Source organism: Dipodomys merriami, unplaced genomic scaffold, assembly GCF_024711535.1.
Source record: "Dipodomys merriami isolate MVZ:Mamm:240054 unplaced genomic scaffold, mDipMer1.0.p SCAF_45, whole genome shotgun sequence".
Classification (NCBI taxonomy): domain Eukaryota; kingdom Metazoa; phylum Chordata; class Mammalia; order Rodentia; family Heteromyidae; genus Dipodomys; species Dipodomys merriami.
This window is the reverse complement of record NW_027206013.1, coordinates 258,054-283,708: the sequence shown is the minus strand read 5'-3', so window position 1 is coordinate 283,708 and position 25,655 is coordinate 258,054.

The window sequence follows — 25,655 nt, the reverse complement described above, 5'->3', positions numbered from 1 at the left end:
GGCTGTGTCCCTGCTCTGTCCCCGAATTGTCCCGCTGTGTCCTCGCTATGACCCCCGCTGTGTCCCGCTGTGTCTCCTGCAGTGTCACGCTGTGTCCCACACTGTATCCCGCTTATTCCCCCGCTGTGTCCCGCTGTTTCCCTGCTGTCCCCGATGTGTCCTTCTGTGTCCCCGCTGTCCCCTGGAGAGTCCCCGCTGTGTCCCGCTGTGTTCCCGCTCTGTCCCCGCTGTGTACCGCTATGTCCTGCTGTGTCCCCCTCTGTGTCCCACGCTTTGTGCCCCGATGTGTCCCCGCTGTATCCTGCTGTGTCCCCGCTGTGTCCCCTCTGTTTCCTTCTGTATCCCCGCTGTGTCCCGCTGTGTACTCCGCTGTGTCCCACTGTGTCCCCCACTGTGTCCCGCTGTGTCCCCGCTGTGTCCCGCTGTGACCCGCTGTGTCCCTGCTGTCCCCCGCTGTGTCCCGCTGGTTATCAGGCTGTGTCCAGCTGTGTCCCGGTTGTGTCCTCGCTGTGTTCCGCTGTGTCTCGCTGTATCCCAGGCTGTGTCCCCGCCGTGTCCCGAGGTGTCCCGCTGTGTCCCGCTGTGTTCTCGCTGTGTCCCCCGCTGTGTCCATCTGTGTCCAGGGCTGTGTCCCCGATGTGTCCACAATGTGTCCCGCGGTGTCCCGCTGTGTCCCCAGCTGTGTTATGCTGTGTCCACAGCTTTGTCCCCGCTGTGTCCCGCTGTGTCCTGATGTGTCCCGCTGTGTCCTCGCTGTGTCCCCGCAGTATCCTGCCGTGTATCCCGCTGTGTCAAGCTGTGTCCCCCGATGTGTCCCGCTGTGTCCCCCTGTGTTCCCCGCTGTGTCCCGCTGTGTCCCCCGCTGTGTTCCCAATGTGTCCTGCTTTGTCCCAGCTGTGTCCCCTCTGTGTCCCCCGCTGTGTCCCCCGCTGTGTCCCCATTGTGTCCCCGCTATATCCCGCTGTGTCCCGCTGTGTTCTCTCTGTGTCCCCCACTGTGTCCCCATTGTGTCCCCGCTGTATCGCGCTGTGTCCCGCTGTGTCCTCCCTGTGTCCCCCGCTGTGTCCCGCTATGTCCCCCCTCAATGTCCCTAGTTTTGTCCCGCTGTGTCCCCCGCAGTGTCCCGGTATGTCCTGCTGTGTCCCCGCTGTGTCCCCGCTGTGTCCTGTTGTGTCCCCGCTGTGTTCCCGCAGTGCCCAGCTGTGTCCCGCTGTGTCCCCCGCTGTGTCCCGATGTGTCCCCGCTGTGTCCCCCGCTGTGTCTCACTGTGTCCCCAGCTGTGTCCCGCTGTGTCCCCCGCTGTGTACCGATGTGTCCCCGCTCTGTCCTGCTGTGTCCCCCGCTGTGTCCCGATGTGTCTTAGCTGTGTCCCTCTGTATCTCCCAGAGTGTCCCACTGTGTCCTGCTCTTTCCCCACTGTGTACCCCGGTGTGTCCAAGCTGTGTACCACGTTTCCCGCTATATCCTCGCTGTGTCCCCCGTAGTGTTCCGCTGTGTCCTGCTGTGTCCCGGCTGTGTCCCCACTGTGTCATGTTGTGTCCCCGCTGTGTCCCCGCTGTGTCCTGCCGTGTATCCCGCTGTGTCCCCCGATGTGTCCCGCTGTGTCCCCCTGGGTCCCCCGCTGTGTCCCGCTGTGTCCCGCTCTGTCCTCGCTGTGTCCCCGCTGTGTCCTTCTGTGTCCCAGTTGTATCCCCGCTGCGTTCCACGCTGTGTCCCACTGTGTCCCGCTGTGTCCCCCACTCTGTCCCGCTGTTTCCCCGCTGTGTCCCCCGCTGTGTCCCCGCTGTGTCCCACTGTGTCCCGCTGTATCCCGCTGTGTCCTCGCTGTATCCATCTCAGTGTCCTGCTATGTCCCGCTGTGTCCCCGCTGTGTCCCCGCTGTGTCCCGCTGTGTCCCCGCTGTGTCCCCGCTGTGTCCCCGCTGTGTCCCGCTGTGTCACCCGCTGTGTCCCCCTCAGTGTCCTCCTATGTCACGCTGTGTCCCCGCTGTGTCCCCGCTGTGTCCCGCTATGTCCCCCCTCAATGTCCCCAGCTGTGTCCCGCTGTGTCCCCCGCAGTGTCCCGGTATGTCCTGCTGTGTCCCCGCTGTGTCCCCGCTGTGTCCTGTTGTGTCCCCGCTGTGTTCCCGCAGTGCCCAGCTGTGTCCCGCTGTGTCCCCCGCTGTGTCCCGATGTGTCCCCGCTGTGTCCCCCGCTGTGTCTCACTGTGTCCCCAGCTGTGTCCCGCTGTGTCCCCCGCTGTTTACCGATGTGTCCCCGCTCTGTCCTGCTGTGTCCCCCGCTGTGTCCCGATGTGTCGCTGCTGTGTCCCGCTGAGTCCCGCTGTGTCCCCCGCTGTGTCCCGATGTGTCTTAGCTGTGTCCCTCTGTATCCCCCAGAGTGTCCCGCTGTGTCCTGCTCTTTCCCCACTGTGTACCCCGGTGTGTCCCAGCTGTGTACCACGTTTTCCGCTATGTCCTCGCTGTGTCCCCCGCAGTGTCCCGCTGTGTCCTGCTGTGTCCCGGCTGTGTCCCCACTGTGTCATGTTGTGTCCCCGCTGTGTCCCCGCTGTGTCCTGCCGTGTATCCCGCTGTGTCCCCCGATGTGTCCCGCTGTGTCCCCCTGGGTCCCCCGCTGTGTCCCGCTGTGTCCCGCTCTGTCCTCGCTGTGTCCCCGCTGTGTCCTGCTGTGTCCCAGTTGTATCCCCGCTGTGTTCCACGCTGTGTCCCACTGTGTCCCGCTGTGTCCCCCACTCTGTCCCGCTGTTTCCCCGCTGTGTCCCCCGCTGTGTCCCCTCTGTGTCCCACTGTGTCCCGCTGTATCCCGCTGTGTCCTCGCTGTATCCCCCTCAGTGTCCTGCTATGTCCCGCTGTGTCCCCGCTGTGTCCCCGCTGTGTCCCCGCTGTGTCCCCGCTGTGTCCCGCTTTGTCCCCTGTGTCCCCGCTGTGTCCCGCTGTTTCCCGATGTGTCCCGCTGTGTCCCGCTGTGTATCTAGCTGTGTCAGTCTGGGTCCTCCGATGTGTCCCGCTGTGTCCCTATTTGTCGCTGCTGTGTCCCCCGCTGTGTCTCATTGTGTCCCCAGCTGTGTCCTGCTGTGTCCCACGCTGTGTCCCGCTGTGGGCCCCTGTGTCCCGCTGTGTCCTCTGCTGTGTACCGATGTGTCATCGCTGTGGCCTGCTTTGTCCCCCGCTGTGTCCTGATGTGTCCCTGCAGTGTCCCGCTTTGTCCCGCTGTGTCCCCACTGTGTCCTGCTGTGTCCCGCTGTGTCCCCTGTGTCCCCGCTGTGTCCCTCTGTGTCCCAATGTGTCCCGCGGTGTCCCGCTGTGTCCTCGCTGTGTCCCCGCTATGTCCCTCCGTGCATCCCGCTGTGTCAAGCTGTGTCCCCCGATGTGTCCTGCTGTGACCCGATGTGTCCCAACTGTGTCCCCCGCTGTGTCTCGCTGTGTCCCCCGCTGAGTCCCGCTGGGTCCCACGCTGTGACCCGCTGTGTGCCGCTGTGTCCCGCTGTGTCCTCCCTGTTTTCCGCTTTGTGTCCCGCTATGTCCCCCCTCATTTTCCCCAGCTGTGTGCCACTGTGTCCCACGCTGTGTCCCGCTGTGTCCCGCTCTGTCCCTCACTGTGTCCCGGTGTTTACCCGCTGTGTCTCCCGCTGTGTCCCAATGTGTCCCATCTGTGTCCCGCTGTGTCCCCCACTGTGTCCCGCTGTGTCCTGCTATGTCCCCGCTGTGTCCCCCACAGTGTCCCGCTGTGTCCTGCTGTGTCCCGGCTGTGTCCCCGCTGTGTCCCGCTCTGTCCCCGCTGTGTCCCCGCTGTGTCCCGCTGTCACCCGCTGTGTTCTTCAATGTGTCCCGCTGTGTCCCGCTGTGTCCCACTGTGTCCCCTGTGTCCCCGCTGTGTCCCGCTGTGTCCCGATATGTCCCGCTGTGTCCTCGCTGTGTCCCCGCTGTGTCCTGCCATGTATCCCCCTGTGTCAAGCTTTGTCACACGATGTGTCCCGCTGTGTCCCCCAGTGTCCCCCGCAGTGTCCCTCTATGTCCTGCTGTGTCCCTGCTGTGTCCCAGCTGTGTCCCGCTGTGTCCCCGCTCTGTCCCCGCTCTGTCCCCGCTGTGTCCCGCGGTGTCCCGCTGTGTCCCCCGCTGTGTCTCTCTGTGTCCCCCGCTGTGTCCCGCTGTGTCCCCCGCTGTGTCCAGCTGTGTGCCGCTGTGTCCCGCTGTGTCCCCCGGTGTGTCCCGATGTGTCCCCGCTGTGTCCTGGTGTGTCCCAGCTGTATCCCCGCTGTGTCCGCCGCTGTGTCCCAATGTGTCCCCGCTGTGTCCCCCGCTGTGTCACGCTGTGTCCCACGCTGTATCCCACTATGTCCTCGCTGTGTCCCCCGCAGTGTCCCGCTGTGTCCTGCTGTGTCCCGGCTGTGTCCCCGCTATGTCCCGCTGTGTCCCCGCTGTGGCCCCGCTGTGGCCCCAGCTGTGTCCCTCTGTGTCCCGCTGTGTCCACTGGTTCCCCGCTGTGTCCCGATGTGTCCCGATGTGTCCCGCTGTGTCCCGATGTGTCCCGCTGTGTACCTCTGTGTCCCACACTGTGTCCCGCTGTGTCCCACTGTGTCCCCCCCTGTGTCCCGCTGTGTCCCGCTGTTTCCCCGCTGTGTGGCCTGCTGTGTCCCCACTGTGTCCCACTGTGCCGGCTTTGTCCCGCTGTGTCCTTGCTGTGTCCACCGCAGTGTCCCGCTGTGTCCAGCTGTGTCCCGCTGTGTCCCCGCTGTGTCCCGCTGTGTCCCGCTGTGTGCCTGCTGTGTCCCCTCTGTGTCCCGCTGTGTCCCCCGCTGTGTCCCGCTGTGTCCGTATTTGTCCCTGCTGTGTCCCCCGCTGTGTCTCGCTGTGTCTCCCACTGTGTCCTGCTGTGTCCCACACTGTGTCCCGCTGTGTGCTCTGTGTCCCGCTGTGTCCCCTGCTGTGTACCGATGTGTCCCTGCTGTGGCCTGCTGTGTCCCCCGCTGTGTCCCGATGTGTCCCCGCAGTGTCCCCCTGTGTCCTGCTGTGTCCCGCTGTGTACCGCTGTGTCACGCTGTGTCCCCTGTGTCCCCGCTGTGTCCGCGTTGTGTCCCCGCTGTATCACGCTGTGTCCCGCTGTGCCCTCCCTGTGTCCCCCGCTGTGTCCCGCTATGTCCCCCCTCATTGTCCCCTGCTGTGTCCTGCTGTGTCCCACTGTGTCCCGCTGTGTCCCCCACTGTGTCCCGCTGTTTCCCCGCTGTGTCCCCCGTTGTGTCCCCGCTGTGTCCCACTGTGTCCCGCTGTGTCCCGCTGTGTTCTCGCTGTGTCTACCGCAGTGTCCCGCTATGTCCCGCTGTGTCCCCGCTGTGTCCCCCTGTGTCCCCGCAGTGTTCCCACTGTGTCCCCGCTGTGTCAGGCTGTGTCCTGCTGTGTGCCCCGCTGTGTCCCGATGTGTCCCCGCTGTGTCCCCCGCTGTGTCTCGCTGTGTCCACTGCTCTGTCCCGCTGTGTCCCCCGCTGTGTACAGCTGTGTGCCTCTGTGTCCCGCTGTGTCCCCGCTGTGTCCCGCTGTGTCCCCCGCTGTGTTCCCTGCTGTGTCCCTCTGTGTTCCCCTGTGTCCCCTGTGTCCCTGCTGTGTCCCGCTGTGTCCCGCTGTGTCCTCGCTGTGTCCCCGCTGTGTCCTGCCATGTATCCCGCTGTGTCAAGCTGTGTCACCGTGTGTCCCGCTGTGCCCCCCGCTGTGTCATGATGTGTCCCTGCTGTGTCCTGCTGTGTCCCAGCAGTTTCCCCTTGTGTCCCACGCTGTGTCCCCACTGTGTCCCCCACTCTGTCCCCCAGTGGTTCCCGCTGTGTCCTCCGCTGTGTCCCGCTGTGTCCCACGATGTGTGCCCATTGTGTCCCTGCTGTATCCCGCTGTGTCCCACTGTGTTCTCTCTGTGTCCCCTGCTGTGTCCCCATTGAATCCCCGCTGTATCCCGCTGTGTCCCACTGTGTCCTCCTTGTGTCCCCCGCTGTGTCCCGCTATGTCCCCCCTCATTGTCCCCAGTTGTGCCCGGTTGTGTCCCCGTTGTGTCCCCGCTGTGTCTCGCCGTTTCCCCTTCTGTGTTCCCCGCTGTGTCCCGCTGAGTCCCGCTGTGTCCTCGCTGTGTCCCCCGCACTGTCGCGCTATGTCCCGCTGTGTCCCCGCTGTGTCCCCGCTGTGTCCCGCTGTGTCCCCACTGTGTCCCCGCTGTGTCGCGGCTGTGTCAGGCTGTGTCCCGCTGTTTCCCACGCTGTGTCCCGCTGTGTGCGGTTGTGTCCCGCTGTGTCCCCCGCTGTGTCCCGATGTGTCCCCGCTGTGTCCCGCTGAGTCCCGCTGTGTCCCCGCTGTGTCCCGATGTGTCCCAGCTGTGTCCCGCTGTGTAACCCACTGTGTCCCGTTGTGTCCCGCTGTTTCCCCGCTGTGTCCCCCGCTGTGTCCCCGCTGTGTCCCACGTGTCCCGCTGTGTCCCGCTATGTCCTTTCTGTGTCCCCCGCAATGTCCCGCTGTGTCCTGCTTTGTCCCGGCTGTGTCCCCACTTTGTCCCGCTGTGTCCCCGTTGTGTCCCCGCTATGTCTCTGCTGTGTCCCGCTGTGTCCCCTGCTATGTTCCGCGGTGTGTCCCGCTGTGTCCCGCTATGTCCCACTGTGTCCCCTGTGTCCCCGCTGTGTCCTCGCTGTGTCCCCATTGTGTCCTGCCGTGTATCCCGCTGTGTCAAACTGTGTCCCCCGATGTGTACCCCTGTGTCCCCCTGTATCCCCCGTTGTGTACCCCTGTGTCCCGTTCTGTCCACCGCTATGTCCTGCTGTGTCCCCACTGTGTCCCCGCTGTGTCACGCTGTATAGCCCGCTGTGTCCAGCTGAGTCCCCTCTGTGTCCCAATGTGTCACCCGCTCTGTCCCCCGCTGTGTTTCATTGTTTTTACCGATGAGTCCCGCTGTGTCCCGCTGTGTCCCGCTGTGTCCCCGCTGTGTCCCGGCTGTGTCCCACTGTGTCCCCCGCTGTGTCCCCGCTGTGTCCCGCTGTGTCCTCGTGGTGTTACGCTGTGTCCCCCTGTGTTCTCGCTGTGTCCCCCGCTGTGTCCCGCTGTTTCCCCCGCTGTGTCCTGTTGTGTATCCAGCTGTGTACCCCGCTGTGTCCCTGCTTTGTCCCCGCTGTGTCCCGCTGTTTCACGCTGTGTCCCGAAGTGTCCACTTCTGTGTCTCCGCTGTGTCCCCGCTTTGTCCCGCTGTGTCCCGCTTTGTCCCGCTGTGTCCTCGCTGTGTCCCCAATCTGTCCCGCTGTGTATCTCGCTGTGTCCAACTGTGTCCCCGCTGTGTCCCGCTGTGTTCCCCACTGATTCCCCCGCTGTGTCCCCCGCTGTGTCCCCGCTGTGACTCACTGTGTCCCCGCTGTGTCCCGTTGTGTCCCGCTGTATCCCGTGGTGTCCCGATTTGTCCCACTTTGTGTCCCCCGCTGAGTCCCCGCTGTGTCCCCAACGTGTACCGCTGTGTCCTCCAATGTGTCCCGCTGTGTAACCATCTGTGTTCCCGCTGTGTCCCCAATGTGTCCCGCTGTGTCCTCGCTGTGTCCCCAGCTGTGTCCAGATGTGTCCCCTGTTGTGTCCCGCTGTGTCCCCCGCTGTGTCCCGCTGTGTCCCGCTGTGTCCCCAGCTCTGTCCCGCTGTGTCCTCGCTGTGTCCTCGCTGTGTCCCCGCTGTGTCCCGCTGTTAATCCCTCTGTGTCCAGCTGTGTTCCAGGTGTGTCGTCGCTATGTCGTCTATGTCCCGCTGTGTCAACCGCTGTGTACCGCTGTGTCCCCCGCTGTGTTCCGCTGTGTCCCACGCTGTGTCCCGCCGTGTCCTGCTGTGTCCCGTTGTGTCCCCGGCTGTGTCCCGCTGTGTCCCGCTGTATCCCGCTGTGTCCTCACTATGTCACCTCTATGTCCCCCTGTGTAACACGCTGTGTCCAGCTGTGTCCTCGCTGTGTCCACGCTGTTTCCCGCTGGGTCTCCTGCTGTGTCCCTGCTGTGCCTCAATGTGTCCCACTCTTTCCCACTGTGTCCTCACTGTGTCCCCCGCTGTGTCCCTATGTGTCCCCCGCTGTGTCCTGCTGTGTTCCCCTCTGTGTCCCGCTGTGTCCCGCTGTGTCCGCGCTATGTCCCGCTGTGTCACCGCTGTGTCCCCGCTGTGTCCTCGCTCTGTCCCCCGCTGTGTCCCGCTGTGTCCCCCACTGTGTCCCCTGCTGTGTCCCACTGTGTCCTCGCTGTGTCCCCGATCAGTCCTGCTGTGTATCCCGCTGTGCCCAACTGTGTCCCCGCTGTGTCCCGCTGTGTTCCCCACTGATTCCCCCGCTCTGTCCCCGCTGTGTCCCCGCTGTGTCCCACTGTGTCCCCGCTGTCCCATTGAGTGTCGCTGCTCTGTCCACGCTGTGTCTTGCTGTGTCCTGCTGTGTCCCACTGTGTCCTAGCTGTGTCCCCGCTGTGTCCCGCTGTGTCACCCTGTGTCCTACTGTGTCCCCTCTGTGTCGCCGCTGTGTCCCCGCTTTGATCCGTTGTGTCCCCCGCTGTGTCCCCGCTGTGTCCACGATGTGTCCCGCTGTGACCTCGCTGTGTCCCCCGCCATGTCCCGCTGTGTCCCACATTGTGTCCCCGCTGTGTCCCCCGCTGTGTCCCGCTGTGTCCCGCTGTTTCCCGTGGTGTCCCGGTTTGTCCCCCGCTGTGTCCCCCGCTGTGTCCCGCTGTGTCCCACTGTTTCCCGTGGTGTCCCGGTTTGTCCCCCGCTGTGTCCCGCTGTGTCCCGCTGTTTCCCGTGGTTTCCCGGTTTGTTCCCCGCTGTGTCCGGATGTGTGCCCCGCTGTGTCCCGCTGTGTACTGGTCTGTGTCCCCGCTCTGTCCCTCTGTGTCCCGCTGTGTCCTGCTGTGTCCTCGCTGTGTCCCCGCTGTGTCCCACTGTGTATCCCGCTGTGTCCAGCTGTGTTCCTGCTGTGTCACCGCTGTGTCGTCTGTGTCCCGCTGTGACCCTGCTGTGTCCCCGATGTGTCCCGCTGTGTCCCGTTGTGTCCCCGCAGTCACCCACTCTGTCCCCGCTGTGTCCCCGCTGTCCCCCCGCTGTGTCCCACTGTGTCCCGCTGTGACCCGATGTGTCCCTGCTGTCCCCCGATATGTCCCGCTGTGTCCCCGCTGTCCCCTGGAGTGTCCCCGCTGTGTCCCGCTGTGTCCGGCTGTGTTCCCGCACTGTCCCCGCTGTGTACCACTGTGTCCCGCTGTGTCCCCCGCTTGTGTCCCGCTCTTTCCCCGCTGTGTCCCGCTGTGTCCCCGCTGTATCCTGCTATGTCCCCGCTCTGTCCCCACTGTGTCCTTCTGTGTCCCCGCTGTGTCCGGCTGTGTACTCCGCTGTGTCCCGCTGTGTCCCCCGCTGTGTCCCGCTGTGTCTCGCTTTGTCCCGATGTGTCCACTGCTGTGTCCCTGCTGTGTCCCCGCTGTGTCCCGCTGTGTCCCGCTGTGTCCCGCTGTGTCCTCGCTTTGTCCCCGATTTGTCCCGCTGTGTATCTCGCTGTGTCCAACTGTGTTCCTGCTGTGTCTCGCTGTGTTCCCCACTGACTCCCCCGCTGTGTCCCCCGCTGTGTCCCCGCTGTGTCTCGCTGTGTCCCTGCTGTGTCCCCGCTGTGTCCCGGTGTGTCCCGCTGTTTCCCGTGGTGTCCCGATTTGTCCCACTTTGTGTCCCCGCTGAGTCCCCACTGTGTCCCTGACGTGTACCGCTGTGTCCCCCGCTGTGTCCCGCTGTGTACCGGTCTGTGTCCCCGATGTGTCCCGCTGTGTCCTCGCTGTGTCCCCTGCTGTGTCCCGCTGTGTCCCCCACTTTGTCCCTGCTGTGTCCCCGCTGTGTCCCGCTGTTTCCCGTGGTTTCCCGGTTTGTCCCCCGCTGTGTCCAGATGTGTGCCCCGCTGTGTCCCGCTGTGTACTGGTCTGTGTCCCCGCTGTGTCCCCGATGTGTCACGCTGTGTCCCGCTGTGACCTCGCTGTGTCCCCCGCCATGTCCCGCTGTGTCCCACATTGTGTCCCCGCTGTGTCCCCCGCTGTGTCCCGCTGTGTCCCGCTGTTTCCCGTGGTGTCCCGGTTTGTCCCCCATTGTCCCGCTGTGTCCCGCTGTTTCCCGTGGTGTCCCGGTTTGTCCCCCGCTGTGTCCGGATGTGTCCCCCGCTTGTCCCGCTGTGTACCGGTCTGTGTCCCCGCTGTGTCCCCGATGTGTCCCGCTGTGTCCCGCTGTGTCCTCCCTTTGTCCCCCGTTGTGTCCCACTTGTGTCCCCCACTGTATTCCCCGTTGTGTCCCGGCTGTGTCCTGCTGTGTCCCACTGTGTCCTGCTGTGTCCCCCGTTGTGTCCCGCTGTGTCCCCGGCTGTGTCCCCCGCTGTGTCCTGCTGTGTCCCTGCTGTGTCCCGCTATGTCTTGCTGTGTCCCCTTCTCTGTCCCTGCTGTGTCCCACTGTGACCTCGCTGTTTCCCCCGCTGTACCCCGCTGTGTCCCGCTGTGTCCTCGTTGTGTCCCCGCTGTGGCCCGTTGTGAATACGCCTGTGTCCAGCTGTGTCCTCGCTATGCCCCTGCTGTGTGTTGCTTTGTCCCCCGCTGTGTCCTTCTGTGTCTCCCGCTGTGTCCCGCTGTGTCCCGCTGTGTCCCACTGTGTCCCCTGCTCTGTCCCGCTGTGTCCCGCTGTGTCCCGCTGTGTCCTCGCTGTTTACCCTGCTGTGACCCTGTGTGTCCCGCTGCGTCCCGCTGTGTCCCGCTCTCTCCCCGCTGTGTCCTGCTGTGTCCCCCGCTGTGTCCCCGCTTTGTCCCGCTGTGTCCCGCTGTGTACCGCTATGTCCCGCTGTGTGCCCCGCTGTGTCCCCGCTTTGTCCCGCTGGGTCCCTCTGTGTTCCTGCTGGGTCCCGCTGTGTCCCTCTGTGTCCCCGCTTTGTCCCCGCTGTGTCCCGCTGTGTCCCTAGTTGTTTCCAGCTGTGACCCCGCTGTGTCCCCCACTGTGTCCCGCTGTGTATCAAGCTGTGTCCAGCTGTGTCCCCACTGTGTCCCGCTGTGTCCCACGCTGTGCCCCGCTGTGTTCATCTCTGTCCAGCTATGTCCCGCTGTGTCACGCTGTGTCCCGGCTGTGTCCCGGCTGTGTCCCGCTGTGTCCCCTCTGTGTCCCCCGCTGTGTCCCCGCTATGTCACACTGTGTACCGCTGTGTCCCGCTGTGTCCCTCGTTGTGTCCCGCTGAGCCTCCCACTGTGTCCCCCACTGTGTCCCCCGCTGTGTCTCCCGCTGTGTCCCCGCTGTGGCCCCGCTGTGGCCCATTGTTTCCCGCTGTGTCCCCTCTGTCCCCCTTTGTGTCTCAGCTGGGTCCCGCTGTGTCCCCGCTGTGTCCTGCTGTGTCCCACTGTGTCCCATGCTGTGTCCCGCTGTGTCCCCTGCTGTGTCCCGCTGTGTCCCCGCTGTGTCCCCCGCTGTTTCCCACTGTGTCCCCGCTGTCCCCCGCTGTGTCCCGCTGTGTACTGTTGTGACCCGCTGTGTCCCTGCTGTCTCCCGCTGTGTCCTGCTGTGTTCCCGCTGTCCCCTGGATTGTCCCCGCTGTTTCCCTTCTGTTTCACACTGTGTATCCCGCTGTGTCCAACTGTGTCCCCGCTGTGTCCCGTTGTGTTCCCCACTGAATCCCCGCTGTGTCCTCCACTTTGTCCCCGCTGTGTCCCGCTGAGTCGCCGCTGTGTCCCCTCTGTGTCCCGCTGTGTCCCCTCCTGTGACCCTGCTGTGTCCCCGATGTGTCCCGCTGTGTTCCGTGGTGTCCCCGCTGTCCCGCACTGTGTTCTGCTGTGTCCCCGCTGTCCCCTGGAGTGTCCCCGCAGTGTCCCCGCTGTGTCTCACTGTGTGCCTCGCTCTTTCCCCGCTGTGTCCCGCTGTGTCACCCTGTGTCCTGCTGTGTCCCCGCTTTGTCCTGGCTGTGTCCCCACGCTGTCCCGCTCTGTCCCCGGCTGTGTCCCCGCTGTGTCCCCGATGTGTCCCGCTATGTCCTCGCTGTGATCCCCGCTGTGTCCCGCTGTGTTCCCGGCTGTGGCACGCTGTGTCCCCGGCTGTGTTGCGCTGTGTCCCCCACTCTGTCCAGCTGTGTCCCACTGTATCCCGCTGTGTCCTCGCTCTGTCCCCGCTGTGTCCCGCTGTGTATCCCGCTGTGTCCAGCTGTGTTCCCTCTGTGTCGCCGCTGTGTCCCTCTGTGTCGCGCTGTGTCCCCCGCTGTGTCCCGCTGAGTACCCTGCTATGTCCATCTGTGTCCTTGCTGTGTCCCGCTATGTCCTCGCTGTGTAACCGCTTGTCCCGCTGTTTATCACGCTGTGTGCAGCTGTGTCCCCGCTGTGTCCCCGCTGTGTCGCCGCTGTGTCTCGCTGTGTCCCGGGCTGTGTCCCCGCGGTGTCCCCGATGTGTCCCACTGTGTCCCGCTGTATCCTCGCTGTGTCCCCCGTTGTGTTCCTCTGTGTCCCTTGCTGTGTCCTCGCTGTGTCCCCGATGTGTCCTGCTGTGTCCCGCTGTGTCCCGGGCTGTGTCCCCGCTGTGTCCCCGATGTGTCCCGCAGTGTCCCGCTCTTTCCTCACTGTGTCCCCCACTGTGTCCTGCTGTGTCCCACCCTGTGTTCCCGCTGTGTCACTGCTGTGTCCCGCTGTGTCCCGCTGTTTCCCGTGGTGTCCCGGTATGTCCCCCACTGTGTCCCCATCTGAGTCCCCGCTGTGTCTCTGCTGTGTCCCGCTGTGTCCTCGCTGTGTCCCCCGTTGTGTCCCGTCGTGTCCCCTGCTGTTTCCCCCGCTGTGTAACTCTGTGTCCCTGCTGTGTCCCCACTTTGTCCTTCAGTGTCCCTGCTGTGTCCCGCTGTGTCCCCCGCTATGTCACGCTGTGTCTCGCTGTGTCCCGATGTGTCCGCTGCTGTGTCCCCGTTTTGTCCCCGCTGTGTCCCGCTGTGTCCCGCTTAGTCCCACTGTGTCCCTCTGTGTCCTCGCTGTGTCCCCGCTGTGTCCCGCTGTGTCCCAGCTGTATCCTGCTGTGTCCCCGCTGTGTCCCCACTGTGTCCTTCTGTGTCCCCGCTGTGTCTCGCTGTGTACTCCGCTGTGTCCCGCTGTGTCCCCCGCTGTGTCCTTGCTGTGTCCCCCGCAGTGTCCCGCTATTCCTGCTGTGTCCCCGCTGTGTCCCCGCTGTGTCCCGCTGTGTCCCGCTTTGTCCCGCTGTGTCCCGCTGTGTCCTCGCTGTGTCCCCGATCTGTCCCGCTTTGTATCTCGCTGTGTCCAACTGTGTCCCTGCTGTGTCCCGCTGTGTTCCCCACTGATTCCCAGGCTGTGTCCTCCGCTGTGTCCCCGCTATGTCTCGCTGTGTCCCGGCTGTCTCCCAGCTGTGTCCCGGTGTGTCTCGCTGTTTCCCGTGGTGTCCTGATTTGTCCCACTTTGTGTCCCCCACTGAGTCCCTGCTGTGTCCCCGACATGTTCCGCTGTGTCCCCCGTTGTGTCCCTGCTGTGTCCCACTGTGTCCACCCCTTTGTCCCCTCTTTGTCCCGCTGTGTCCCGCTGTGTACCGCTATGTCCCGCTGTGTCCCACGCTGTCTCCCGCGCTGTGTCACACGCTGTGTCCCCCGCTGTGTCCGGATGTGTCCCCCGCTGTGCCGCGCGGTGTACCGGTCTGTGTCCCCGCTGTGTTCCCGATGTGTCCCACTGTGTCCCGCTGTGACCTCGTTGTGTCCCCCGCTGTGTCCCGCTGTGTCCCCCACTGTGTCCCCCCTGTGTCCCCGCTGTGTCCCGCTGTGTCCCGCTGTTTCCCGTGGTGACCTGGTTTGTCCACCGTTGGGTCCCCCACTGAGTCCCCGCTTTGTCCCCGCTGTGTCCCGCTGTGTCCTCCCTGTTTCCCCCGTTGTGTCCCGCTCTGTGTCCCTGCTGTGTCCCGCTGTGTCCCCGGCTGTGTCCCCCACTGTGTCCTGCTGTGTCCCTGCTGTGTCCCGCTATGTCTTGCTGTGTCCCCCTCTCTGTCCCTGCTGTGTCCTGCTGTGTCCTCCCTCTGTACCCGCTGTGTCCCGCTGTTTCTTCGCTGTTTCCCCCGCTGTGCCCCGCTGTGTCCCGCTGTGTCCCGCTGTGTCCTCGCTGTGTCCCCGCTGTGGCCCGTTGTGAATCCACCTGTGTCCAGCTCTGTCCCCGCTGTGTCCCCCGCTGTGTCCTGCTGTGTCCCGCTGTGTCCCGCTGTGTCCGCTGCTGTGTCCCTGCTGTGTCCCTGCTGTGTCCCGCTGTGTCCCGTTGTGTCCCGCTGTGTCCTGCTGTGACCTCACTGTGTCCTCGCTGTGTCCCCGATGTGTCCCTCTGTGTATCCCTCTGTGTCCCCCGCTGTGTCCCCACTCTGTCCCCGCTGTGTCCCCGCTGAGTCCCCCGCTGTATACTGCTGTGTCCCCCGCTGTGTCCCCCGCTGTGTCCCACACTATGTTCACGTTGTGTCCCGCTGTGTCACTTCGGTATCCCGCTGTGTCCCGCTGTGTCCCGCTCTGTTCTCTCTCTGTCCCCCGCTGTGTCCCCGTTGTGTCCCCGCTGTATCCCAATGTGTCCCGCTGTCTTCTCTCTGTGTCCCCTGCTGTGTCCCGCTATGTCTCTCGCAGTGTCCCCCGCTGTGTCCCGCTGTGTCCCACGCTGTGTCCCGTTGTGTCCCGCTTTGTCCTCTGCTGTATCCCCACTGTGTCCTCGCTGTGTCCCCGCTGTGTCCTGCTCTGTATCCCGCTGTGTCCAGCTGTGTCCCCCTGTGTCCCCGCAGTTTCCCCACAGTGTCCCGCTGTGTTCCGCTATGTCCCGTGGTGTCCTGCTTTGTCCCCCGCTGTGTCCCCCGCTGTGTCCTCCTTGTGTCCGCCGCTGTGTCCCGCTCTATCCTCCGCTGTGATTCCCGCTTTGTCCCCGCTGTGTCCCGCTGTGTCCCGCTATGTCCCGTTGTGTCCCCCACTGTGTCCCGCTGTGTCCCCGCTGTGTTGTGCTGTGTCCCCGCTGTGTCCCACTGTGTCCCCGCTCAGTCCTGTTGTGTCCCGCTGAGTCCTCGTTTTGTCCCGCTGTGCCCCCACTGTGTCCCCCTGTGTACCCGTTCTGTCCCTGCTTTGTCCCCCGCTGAGTCCCCGCTGTGTCCCCGCTCTATCCCGCTGTGTCCTCCCTGTGTCCCCCGCTGTGTCCCGCTCTATGCCCCGCAGTGATTCCCGCTTTGTCCCTGCTGTTTCCCGCTGTGTCCCGCTGTGTCCCCCTCTGTGTTCCGTTGTGTCCCCAGCTGTGTATCCCGCTGTGTCCCGTTGTATCCCCCTGGAATCGACGCTGTGTCCCGCTGTGTCCCGTTTTGTCCACGCTGTGTCACCCGCTGGGTCCCACTGTGTCCCCTGCTGTGTCCCCCGCTGTGACCCACTGTGTCCCGCTGTGTCCCTGCTTTGTCCCTCGCTGTATCCCGATGTGTCCTCGCTCTGTCCCTCTGTGTCCCACGCTGTGTCCCACTGTGTCCCGCTGTGTCCCCTCTGTGTCCCCACTGTGTCCCGCTGTGTCCCGCTGTGTCCCCTTCTGTGTCCCCGCTGTGTCCCACTGTATCCTCGCTGTGTCCCCCGCTCTCTCCTGCTTTGTCCCCCGCTGTGTCCCGCTGTGTCCCGCTGTGTCCTCGCTGTGTCCCCAGCTGTGTCGCGCTGTGACCCAGCTGTGTCCCGCTGTGTCCCAGCTGTGTCCGTGCAATGTCCCCCACTGTGTCCCGCTGTGCTCCCCGCTGTGTCCCCGCTGTGTCCTAGCTGTGTCGCGCTGTGTCCTGCTGTGTCTCCCGCTGCGTCCCGCTGTGTCCCAAAGTGTCCCCCACTGTGTCCCGCTGTGTCCCCGCTGTGTCCTGCTGTGCCCCGCTGTGTCCCGCTGTGTCCCCCCCTGTGTCCCGATATGTCCATGTTGTGTCCTGCTGTGTCCCAGCTGTGTCCCCTCTCTGTCCCCCGCTGTGATCCCTGCTGTGTCTCGCTGTGTCCCCCGCTGTGTCTCACTGTGTCCCCCGCTGTGTCCCGCTGTGTCCCCCGCTGTGTCCCGCTGTATGCCCCTGTGTCCCCCTTTTTCCCCCGCTGTGTTCCGATGTGTCCCCGCTGTGTCCCACTATGTCCTCGCTTTGTCCCCCGCTGTGTCCTGATGTGTCCACGGCTGTGTCACCCACTGTGTTCCGCTGTGTCCTAGCTGTGTTCCCCGCTGTGTCCCGCTGTGTTCCCCGTGTGTCCCACTGTGTCCCGCTGTGTCCCCCACTCTGTCCCCCGCTCTGTCACCGCTGTGTCCCCCTGTGTTCCGCTGTGTCCTCGCTGTGTTCCGCTGTGTCCCGCTGTGTACCTCGCTGTGTCCCCCGGTGTGTCCCGCTATGTCCTCGCTGTGTCCCCCGCTGTGTACCACTATGTCCCTCTTTGTGTCCCGCTGTGTCCTGCTGTGTCCCTCTGTGTCCCCGTTGTGTCACGCAGTGTCACGCTGTGTTCCTCGCTGTGTCCCACTTTGTCCCGCTGTGTCCCCCGCTGTGTCTCGCATTGTCCCCGCAGTGTCCCCACTGTCTCCCGCTGTGTCCCCCGCTGTGTCCCCCGCTCTGTCCTGCAGTGTCCCCCGCTATGTCCCACTTTGTCCCGATTTTTCCCCGCTGTGTCCTCGCTGTGTTTCCCGCTGTGTAGCGCTGTGTCCCCCGCTGTGTCCCGCTTTGTCCCGCTGTGTCCCCGATGTGTCACACAGTGTCCTGCTGTGTCCCCGCTGTGTCCCCGCTCTGTCACGCTGTATACCACGCTGTGTCCAGCTGAGTCCCCACTGTGTCCCGCTGTGTCGCCCGCTGTGTCCCCTGCTGTGTTCCGTTGTGTTCACCAATGAGTCCCGCTGTGTCCCCAGCTGTGTACACCGCTGTGTCCCGCTGTGTCCCCACTGTGTCCCTCTGTATCCTCGCTGTGTCCCCCGCTCTCTCCCACTTTGTCCCCCGCTGTGTCCTGCTGTGTCCCGCTGTGTCCTCACTGGGTCCCCCGCTGTGTCCCGCTGTGACCCGGCTGTGTCCCTCTGTGTCCCAGCTTCGTCCCGCTGTGTCCCCGCTGTGTCCCCCGCTTAGTCTCCGCTGTGTCCCCCTGTGTCCCTGCTCTGGCCCCGCTGTGTCCCCCGCTGTGTCCCCCGCTTAGTCCCCGCTGTGTCCCTGGTATGTCCCACTGTGTCCTCCCTGTTTCCCCCGCTGTGTCCCTCTCTATCCCCCGCTGTGATTCCCGCTTTGTCCCTGCTGTGTCCCGCTGTGTCCCGCTGTGTTCCGCTGTGTCCCCCTCTGTGCCTGTTGTGTCCCTCTGTGTCCTCGCTTTATCCCCCACTGTGTCCCGCTGTGTCCCCAGCTGTGTCCCCTGCTCTGTCCCGCTGTGTCCCGCTATGTCCCGGTGTGTGCCCCGCTGTGTCCCGCTGTGTCCTCGCTCTGTCCCGCTGTGTCCCGTTGTGTTCCCCGCTGTGTACCCGCTGTGTCTCTCGCTGTGTCCCGCTGTGTCACCGCTGTGTCCCGCTGTGTCCCCGATGTGTCCCCACTGTGTCACCCGCTGTATCCTGCTCTGTCCCCGCTGTGTCCTGCTGTGTCCCCACTGTCCCCCTTTGTGTCCCTGCTGTTCCCTGCTATGTACCCCACTGTGTCCTGCTGTGTCCCGTTGTGTCCCGTTGTGTCCTCGCTGGGTCCCCCTCTACGTCCCCAGTGTGTCCCCCTGTGTCCCCGCTGTGTCACCTGCTGTGTCCTGTTGTGTTCCCAGCTGTGTCCTGCTGTGTCCCTGCAGTGTCCCCGCTGTGTCCCGCTGTGTATCTCGCTGTGTCCCCCGCTTTGTAGGGCTGTGTCCCCCGCTGTGTCCCGATGTGTCCCGCTGTGTCCTCGCTGTGTCCCCTGCTTTGTAGGGCTGTGTCCCCCGCTGTGTCCCGATGTGTCCCGCTGTGTCCTCGCTGTGTAACGCAGTGTCCCGCTGTGTCCCCGCTGTGTCCCCGCTGTGTCACGCTGTGTTCCCTGAGGTGTCCCGCTTTGTCCCGCTGTGTCTCCCGCTGTGTCCCGCAGTGTCCCCGCAGTGTCCCCACTGTGTCATGCTGTCCCCCGCTGTGTCCCCCGCTCTGTCCAGCAGTGTCCCCCGCTGTGTCCCACTGTGTCCCACTGTGTCCTCCCTGTGTCCTCCGCTCTGTCCCGCTGTGTCCTCCACTGTGTCCCGCTGTGTTCCATGCTGTGTCCCGCTGTGTCCCCTCTGTGTCCCCCGCTGTGTCCCGCTGGGTGCCTCCTGTATCCCGCTGTGTCCCCGCTGTGTCCGCGCTGTGTCCCACGCTGTGTCCGGCTGTGTCCACCGATGTGTCTCGCAGTGTCCCGATTTGTACTGCTCTATCTCCCACAGTGTCCCCCGCCGTGTCCCGCAGTGTCCCCCGCTGTGTCCCCCGCTGTTTCCTGCTGTTTCCTGCTGTGTCTAGCTGTGTCCCCTGTATCCCCGCTGTGTCCCACTGTGTCCCCGCTGTCCCATTGAGTGTCGCTGCTCTGTCCACGCTGTGTCTTGCTGTGTCCTGCTGTGTCCCGCTGTGTCCAAGCTGTGTCCCCGCTGTGTCCCGCTGTGTCACCCTGTGTCCTACTGTGTCCCCTCTGTGTCGCCGCTGTGTCCCCGCTTTGATCCGTTGTGTCCCCCGCTGTGTCCCCGCTGTGTCCACGATGTGTCCCGCTGTGACCTCGCTGTGTCCCCCGCCATGTCCCGCTGTGTCCCACATTGTGTCCCCGCTGTGTCCCCCGCTGTGTCCCGCTGTGTCCCGCTGTTTCCCGTGGTGTCCCGGTTTGTCCCCCGCTGTGTCCCGCTGTGTCCCGCTGTGTCCCGCTGTTTCCCGTGGTGTCCCGGTTTGTCCCCCGCTGTGTCCCGCTGTGTCCCGCTGTTTCCCGTGGTTTCCCGGTTTGTTCCCCGCTGTGTCCGGATGTGTGCCCCGCTGTGTCCCGCTGTGTACTGGTCTGTGTCCCCGCTCTGTCCCTCTGTGTCCCGCTGTGTCCTGCTGTGTCCTCGCTGTGTCCCCGCTGTGTCCCACTGTGTATCCCGCTGTGTCCAGCTGTGTTCCTGCTGTGTCACCGCTGTGTCGTCTGTGTCCCGCTGTGACCCTGCTGTGTCCCCGATGTGTCCCGCTGTGTCCCGTTGTGTCCCCGCAGTCACCCACTCTGTCCCCGCTGTGTCCCCGCTGTCCCCCCGCTGTGTCCCACTGTGTCCCGCTGTGACCCAATGTGTCCCTGCTGTCCCCCGATATGTCCCGCTGTGTCCCCGCTGTCCCCTGGAGTGTCCCCGCTGTGTCCCGCTGTGTCCGGCTGTGTTCCCGCACTGTCCCCGCTGTGTACCACTGTGTCCCGCTGTGTCCCCCGCTTGTGTCCCGCTCTTTCCCCGCTGTGTCCCGCTGTGTCCCCGCTGTATCCTGCTATGTCCCCGCTCTGTCCCCACTGTGTCCTTCTGTGTCCCCGCTGTGTCCGGCTGTGTACTCCGCTGTGTCCCGCTGTGTCCCCCGCTGTGTCCCGCTGTGTCTCACTTTGTCCCGATGTGTCCACTGCTGTGTCCCTGCTGTGTCCCCGCTGTGTCCCGCTGTGTCCCGCTGTGTCCTCGCTTTGTCCCCGATTTGTCCCGCTGTGTATCTCGCTGTGTCCAACTGTGTTCCTGCTGTGTCTCGCTGTGTTCCCCACTGACTCCCCCGCTGTGTCCCCCGCTGTGTCCCCGCTGTGTCTCGCTGTGTCCCTGCTGTGTCCCCGCTGTGTCCCGGTGTGTCCCGCTGTTTCCCGTGGTGTCCCGATTTGTCCCACTTTGTGTCCCCCACTGAGTCCCTGCTGTGTCCCCGACATGTTCCGCTGTGTCCCCCGTTGTGTCCCTGCTGTGTCCCACTGTGTCCACCCCTTTGTCCCCTCTTTGTCCCGCTGTGTCCCGCTGTGTACCGCTATGTCCCGCTGTGTCCCACGCTGTCTCCCGCGCTGTGTCACACGCTGTGTCCCCCGCTGTGTCCGGATGTGTCCCCCGCTGTGCCGCGCGGTGTACTGGTCTGTGTCCCTGCTGTGTTCCCGATGTGTCCCACTGTGTCCCGCTGTGACCTCGTTGTGTCCCCCGCTGTGTCCCGCTGTGTCCCCCACTGTGTCCCCCCTGTGTCCCCGCTGTGTCCCGCTGTGTCCCGCTGTTTCCCGTGGTGACCCGGTTTGTCCACCGTTGGGTCCCCCACTGAGTCCCCGCTTTGTCCCCGCTGTGTCCCGCTGTGTCCTCCCTGTTTCCCCCGTTGTGTCCCGCTCTGTGTCCCTGCTGTGTCCCGCTGTGTCCCCGGCTGTGTCCCCCACTGTGTCCTGCTGTGTCCCTGCTGTGTCCCGCTATGTCTTGCTGTGTCCCCCTCTCTGTCCCTGCTGTGTCCTGCTGTGTCCTCCCTCTGTACCCGCTGTGTCCCGCTGTTTCCTCGCTGTTTCCCCCGCTGTGCCCCGCTGTGTCCCGCTGTGTCCCGCTGTGTCCTCGCTGTGTCCCCGCTGTGGCCCGTTGTGAATCCACCTGTGTCCAGCTCTGTCCCCGCTGTGTCCCCCGCTGTGTCCTGCTGTGTCCCGCTGTGTCCCGCTGTGTCCGCTGCTGTGTCCCTGCTGTGTCCCTGCTGTGTCCCGCTGTGTCCCGTTGTGTCCCGCTGTGTCCTGCTGTGACCTCGCTGTGTCCTCGCTGTGTCCCCGATGTGTCCCTCTGTGTATCCCTCTGTGTCCCCCGCTGTGTCCCCACTCTGTCCCCGCTGTGTCCCCGCTGAGTCCCCCGCTGTATACCGCTGTGTCCCCCGCTGTGTCCCCCGCTGTGTCCCCCACTGTGTCCCACACTATGTTCACGTTGTGTCCCGCTGTGTCACTTCGGTATCCCGCTGTGTCCCGCTGTGTCCCGCTCTGTTCTCTCTCTGTCCCCCGCTGTGTCCCCGTTGTGTCCCCGCTGTATCCCAATGTGTCCCGCTGTCTTCTCTCTGTGTCCCCTGCTGTGTCCCGCTATGTCTCTCTCAGTGTCCCCCGCTGTGTCCCGCTGTGTCCCACGCTGTGTCCCGTTGTGTCCTCTGCTGTATCCCCACTGTGTCCTCGCTGTGTCCCCGCTGTGTCCTGCTCTGTATCCCGCTGTGTCCAGCTGTGTCCCCCTGTGTCCCCGCAGTTTCCCCACAGTGTCCCGCTGTGTTCCGCTATGTCCCGTGGTGTCCTGCTTTGTCCCCCGCTGTGTCCCCCGCTGTGTCCTCCCTGTGTCCGCCGCTGTGTCCCGCTCTATCCTCCGCTGTGATTCCCGCTTTGTCCCCACTGTGTCCCGCTGTGTCCCGCTATGTCCCGTTGTGTCCCCCACTGTGTCCCGCTGTGTCCCCGCTGTGTTGTGCTGTGTCCCCGCTGTGTCCCACTGTGTCCCCGCTGTGTCCCGCTGTGTCCCGCTGTGTCCTCACTGTGTCCCACGCTGTGTCCCCGATGTGTCCCGCTGTGCCCCTCTGTGTCCCGCACTGTCTCCCGCAGTGTCCCACGCTCTGTCCCGCTGTGTCCTGCTGTGTCCCTCTGTGTCCTCGCTCCGTCCCCGGTGTGTCCCGCCGTGTATCCCGCTGTGTTAAGCTGTGTTCCCCGATGTGTCTGGCTGTGTCCTGATGTGTCCCTGCTGTGTCCCCCGCTGTTTCTCGCTGTGTCTCCCGCTGTGTCCTGCTGTGTCCCACGCTGTGTCCCGCTGTGTCCCCTCTGTGTCCCACTGAGTCCCGCTGTGTCCCCAATGTGTCCCGCTGTGTCCCGCTGTGTGCCGCGGTGTCCAGCTGTGTCCCCCGCTGTGTACCGATGTGTCCCCGCTGTGTCCTGCTGTGTCCCCCGCTGTGTCCCGATGTGTCCCTGCTGTATCGCTCTGAGTCCCGCTGTGTCCCCCGCTGTGTCCCAATGTGTCACAGTTGTTTCCCGCTGTGTCCCCCACTGTGTCCCCTTGTTTCCCGCTGTTTCCCCGCTGTGTCCCCCGCTGTGTCCCCGCTGTGTCCCACGAGTCCCGCTGTGTCCCGCTATATCCTTGCTGTTTCCCCCGCAGTGTCCCGCTGTGTCCTGCTGTGTCCCGGCTGTGTCCCCGCTATGTCCGGCTGTGTCCCCGCTGTGTCCCCGCTGTGTCCCGCTGTGTCCCCCGCTGTGTTCCCCGCTGTGTCCCGCTGTGTCCTGCTGTGTCTCAACTGTGTCCCCTGTGTCCCCGCTGTGTGCCGCTGTGTCCCACGCTGTGTCCCGCTGTGTCCCCTGCTGTGTTCCGCTATGTCCCCCCTCTTTGTCCCCAGCTGTGTCCCGCTGTGTCCCACGCTGTGTCTCGCTGTGTCCCGCTGTGTCCCAATGTGTCCAGCTGTTTACCCACTGTGTCCCCCGCTGTGTCCCCGCTGTGTCCCACTTTGTTCCGCTGTGTCCCGCTGTGTCTTCGCTGTGTCCCCCGCTGTGTTCCGCTATGTCCTGCTGGGTCCCCTCTGTGTCCCCGCTGTGTCCCGCTGTGTCCCCGCTGTGTCCCCACTGTGTCCCCGCTGTGTCCCCTGTGTCCCGCTGTGTTCCCCGCTGTGTCCCGATGTGTCTCCGCTGTGTCCCTCGCCGTGTTTCGCTGTGTCCCCCGCTGTATCTCGCTGTGTCCCCCGATGAGTCCAGCTGTGTGCCGCTGTTTCCCTCTGTGTGCCCCGCTGGGTCCCGATGTGACCCCGCTGTGTCCTGCTGTGTCTCAGCTGTGTCCCCGCTGTGTGCCCCGCTGTCCCGCTGTGTCCCGCTGTGTCCACTGCTGTGTCCCGATGTGTACCCGCTGTGTCCTGCAGTGTCCCAGCTGTATCCCCGCTGGGTCCCCCGCTGGGTCCCGATGTGTCCCCGCTGTGTCCCCCACTGAGTCTCGCTTTGTCCCCCGCTGTGTCCTTCACTGTGTCCCGCTATGTCCCCCCTCATTGTCCCCAACTGTGTCCCACTGTGTCCCACGCTGTGTCCCGCTGTGTCCCGCTCTATCCCAATGTGTCCAGCTGTTTACCCGTTGTGTCCCCCGCTGTGTCCCCGCTGTGTACCACTATGTTCCGCTGTGTCCCGCTGTGTCCTCGCTGTGTCCCCCGCAGTGTCCTGCTATGTCCCCGCTGTGTCCCCGCTGTGTCCCCGCTGTGTCCCGCTGTGTCCCCACTGTGTCCCGCTGTGTCCCGCTGTGTCCCCCGCTGTGTCCCGATGTGTCTCCGCTGTGTACCCCGCTGTGTCTCGCTGTGTCCCCCGCTGTGTCTCACTGTGTCCCCCACTGTGTCCAGCTGTGTGTGCCTATGTTTCCCGCTGTGTCCCCCGCTGGGCCCCGATGTGACCCCGCTGTGTCCTGCTGTGTCTCAGCTGTGTCCCCGCTGTGTCCCCCGCTGTGTCCCGCTGTGTCCCGCTGTGTCCACCGCTGTGTCCCGATGTGTACCCGCTGTGGCCTGCAGTGTCCCAGCTGTATCCCCGCTGGCTCCCCCGTTGTGTCCCGCTTTGTCCCACACTGTGTCCCGATATGTCCTTGCTGTGTCCCCCGCAGTGTCCCGCTCTGTCCTGCTGTGTTCGGGCTGTGTCCCTGCTGTGTCCCGCTGAGTCCCCGCTGTGTCTCCGCTGTGTCCCCACTGTGTCCCTCTGTGTTCCCTGCTGTGTTCCCCGCTGTGTCCCGCTGTGTCCAGCTGTGTCCCACTGTGTCTCCTGTGTCCCCGCTGTGTCCCGCTGTGTCCCGATGTGTCCCGCTGTGTCCTCGCTGTGTCCCCGCTGTGTCCCCCGCTGTGTCCCGAAGAGTCTCTGCTGTGTCCTGCTGTGTCCTGCCGTGTATCCCGCTGCGTCAATCTGTGTGCCCAGATGTGTCCCGCTGTGTCCCCCTGTGTCCCCCGCTGTGTCCCGCTGTGTCCCGCTGTGTCCCCCGCTGTGTCCTGATGAATCTCTGCTGTGTCCTGCTGTGCCCCAGCTGTGTCCCGCTGTGTCCCCGCTGTGTCCCCGGCTGTGTCCCCCGCTGTTTCCTGCTGTGTCCTCTGCTGTGTCCCTCTGTGTCCCACGCTGTGTCCCCGGTTGTGTCCCCATTGTGTCCCCGCTGTATCCCGCTGTGTCCCGCTGTGTTCTCTCTGTGTCCCCCGCTGTGTCCGCGTTGTGTCCCCGCTGTATCCCGCTGTGTCCTGCTGTGTCCTCCCTGTGTCCACCGCTGTGTCCCGCTATGTCCCCCCTCATTGTCCCCGGCTGTATCCTGCTGTGTCCCACTGTTTCCCGCTGTGTCCCCCACTGTGTCCCGCTGTTTCCCCGCTGTGTCCCCCGTTGTGTCCCCGCTGTGTCCCACTGTGTCCCGCTGTGTCCCGCTGTGTTCTCGCTGTGTCCCCCGAAGTGTCCTGCTATGTCCCGCTGTGTCCCCGCTGTGTCCCCGCTGTGTCCCCCTGTGTCCCCGCTGTGTTCCCGCTGTGTCCCCGCTGTGTCAGGCTGTGTCCTGCTGTGTCCCCCGCTGTGTCCCGATGTGTCCCCGCTGTGTCCCCCGCTGTTTCTCGCTGTGTCCCCTGCTCTGTCCCGCTGTGTACCCCGCTGTGTACAGCTGTGTGCCTCTGTGTCCCGCTGTGTCCCCGCTGTGTCCCCGGCTGTGTCCCCCGCTGTTTCCTGCTGTGTCCTCTGCTGTGTCCCCCTGTGTCCCCGCTGTGTCCCCGCTGTGTCCCCGCTGTGTTCCCGCTGTGTCCCCGCTGTGTCCCGCTGTGTCCCCCGCTATTTCCCCGCTGTGTCCCCCGGTGTGTTCCCCGCTGTGTCCCTCTGTGTTCCCCTGTGTCCCCTGTGTCCCGCTGTGTCCCGCTGTGTCCTCGCTGTGTCCCCGCTGTGTCCTGCCGTGTATCCCGCTGTGTCAAGCTGTGTACCTCGATGTGTCCCGCTGTGTCCCCCTGTGTCCCCCGCTGTGTCACCATGTGTCCCGCTGTGTCCCCCGCTGTGACACTATGTGTCCCTGCTGTATCCTGCTGTGTCCCAGCTGTTTCCCCTCTGTGTCCCACGCTGTGTCCCCACTCTGTCCCCCACTCTGTCCCCCAGTGGTTCCCTCTGTGTCCTCCGCTGTGTCCCACGCTGTGTGCCCATTGTGTCCCTGCTGTATCCTGCTGTGTCCCACTGTGTTCTCTCTGTGTCCCCTGCTGTGTCCCCATTGAGTCCCCGCTGTATCCCGCTGTGTCCCACTGTGTCCTCCTTGTGTCCCCAGCTGTGCCCCGTTGTGTCCCCGCTGTGTCTCGCTGTTTCCCCTGCTGTGTTCCCCGCTGTATCCCGCTGAGTCCCGCTGTGTCCCCGCTGTGTCCAACTGTGTCCCGCTGTGTCCCGCTGTGTCCTCGCTGTGTCCCCTGCTGAGTCGCGCTATGTCCATCTGTGTCCCCGCTGTTTCCCTGCTGTGTCCCACTGTGTCCCCACTGTGTCCCCGCTGTGTCGCCGCTGTGTCAGGCTGTGTCCCGCTGTGTCCCACGCTGTGTCCCGCTGTGTGCAGTTGTGTCCCGCTGTGTCCCCCGCTGTGTCCCGATGTGTCCCCGCTGTGTCCCGCTGAGTCCCGCTGTGTCCCCGCTGTGTCCCGATGTGTCCCAGCTGTGTCCCGCTGTGTAACCCACTGTGTCCCGTTGTGTCCCGCTGTTTCCCCGCTGTGTCCCCCGCTGTGTCCCCGGCTGTGTCCCCGCTGTGTCCCCCGTATCCCGCTGTGTCCCGCTATGTCCTTTCTGTGTCCCCCGCAATGTCCCGCTGTGTC